Below are 2,430 nucleotides of genomic sequence, written 5' to 3' on the forward strand. Positions count from 1 at the left end.
AAGGGACAGAAGGCTTTCTCAAAGATATTCAACACTTCTCTAATTCTTATATGGAGCATTAAAATATAATAAAATCTGTCTCTATGATTCTGAATCTTATTTGATCAATGAGGCTCCTGGACAACTTCTGTGGCTATTCTGTGTAAGGGCAGGACCACAGTGCAGGTTTTCTGATCCAGCAGACCGGGTAAAGGAGGAGTCAGAGTCCTCAGTGGTTTTGCAGGTTTTAATTGGGGTTTACCAGTTATATGGCAGGCAGGGGTGCTGGGGGGCTGGGAGGTCTTCACTCTATGGGCTCTCCAGCAGGTCTTCACTCTATGGGCTCTCCGGCCTTCTCTCGGCTTCTGCTCGGCTTCTATTTGTTCTTGGCTTCTCTGCTTTTACTGGCGTCCTCATGATGCCACCCTTAAAAGCCCAGTCTTAGCCCAGGTGAATCCCATCTACCTATGCCCACACCCTACTCCAGGTGCCCGCCATCAGGCATGCATTCAGGACCGCAAGGATCCATCATCTATCCTGATGGCAGGAGGGCAGAAAAGCCTGACATTTTTTCTTATCCTACATCTATTACAGAGGGACCTCTGCTTTGGTCCTAGGTGCTGTGCACTTGAGTTCTTGTGTCTGCTCTTTTTAACTGCACTGCCTCCTCCCTGGACACAGAGATGAGAGAGTCAAGTTCTAAGTCCTTCCCAGGATCTAGAAGCCCTTTATTTTTTAATCAAGTTCTAAGTCCTTCCCATCATCTAGAAGCCCCTTTATTCTTTAATCCAAGAAGTAGAGAGGATACAGAGCTATAATTTTTCCTATGCCTAGAATATCCAGGAAAAAATTAAAGACATAAAGTATTTAAATAATTACATGAATGGAAGGTATTATCACCATCATTGCGAGGGGGTAAAATTGCATTTCATAAATAACAAATTAACAAAATTAAATTAAGGCGCTGTAAATTACATAATTGTTATAATAATGGCTACCATTTATTAAGTGCTTACTCTGTATGAGGCATATATCTAAGCACCTTACAGTGCTTAATATTTAATCTCCATGTCATTCCTATAGTTACCCTCCAATACTCCAGACAACAAAATTGAGACATGGAGAGATTGGGCAACCTGCCTCAGGTTATATAGATACTGAGCAGAACTGTAATTTATCTTTCTGAATCTGCATAGCTGATTTCAAGAACTTAGGAGAGGTTTCCTAAATTTCTGACAAAATTTGCCCCTTCAAAATCTCACAGAAGTCAGGAGAGAAGTTTGTACCTCAGCCACCCCTGGCCCAACATTTTGTTCCACAGTTTACAAATCATTAATGGTTCTCAATCTGGGGTAATTGTGCCCCTTACCCACAGTACTTCAACCAAATGTCTTCATTTGACACAACTGAGAGTGTTGCAATATAGCCACCAATGCTCAGGGCAGCCACATACAACCAAGTCCAAAATATCAACAGTGCTGCATTTGAGAAGCGCTGGGCCACATGATGGCATAAACATAGACTAGAGAGACTCACTGGGAGCTCAGCAAATAAAATGTAGAATTCCATGATAAGGATTTTTTTATTTTGTTTTGTTTCTTGCTACTCTAAGGTATATATTGCATAATTTCTTGATCTGAAAATCAAATCTATAGGTAGAAATGAGAGATAGCTGATTTCTGCATATATCAGAAATGTACAGGTAATGACCCGTACATATGGTGAATGTAATAATGGGATTAAAATGGACCCCAATGAATACCTGCCACACATCAGACACTCACAGAAAACCACATACAGGATTCTATTTAACACTTCTAGAACCCGTGAGCACTCCGAGTATCCCCAAAGGGTCAGAAGAATTAGGTCAATGACTCGAGGTGAGCAGAAGAGTCAGAATTTAAGCCAAATCTGGTTGCTAACATCATGTACAATTTTATAGAAAACATATTTAAGTTATGGTTTAATAACCCTTATTTTATTTATTATCTGAATCTCTATTGGGCTTAAAATTAAATCCAAATATGTTAAATCACATAACTAATAAAGACTTTTTTTCCCAAATGTAAAAGAGTTAGCAAGAAAGAATTTTATGAAAATGCTTTTGTCTATAAAGGGAATGAAACCTAGGAATCACTTAGGAATTCTACTGCTATAATCTTGACTAAATGGAAGTACATAGAGAAAGACCCTCCATAAAAATCTCCTTCTTCCCTGTAGAAGAATGTTGTCTATCACACCTCAATTACAACCGAGCTTTTCATATCCTCTTAGTCCTCACCAGGTACAGAAAGTGATGAGGGGAAGTATAGATAAGGGGAAGTGTAGACTTAATTATATAATTCCAGTGTAAACCAATTAACTGCTTTAAAAGAAAAATAAAACTGACTAGAGAAAAGAGCAGACTTTTTTTTTTTCTTTTGTGATTCACAGGCTTTAGTGTTTAAAGTC

This window comes from Talpa occidentalis, unplaced genomic scaffold, assembly GCF_014898055.3.
Source record: "Talpa occidentalis isolate TD23 unplaced genomic scaffold, MPIMG_talOcc4v2.1 talOcc4.7, whole genome shotgun sequence".
NCBI classification, from domain to species: domain Eukaryota; kingdom Metazoa; phylum Chordata; class Mammalia; order Eulipotyphla; family Talpidae; genus Talpa; species Talpa occidentalis.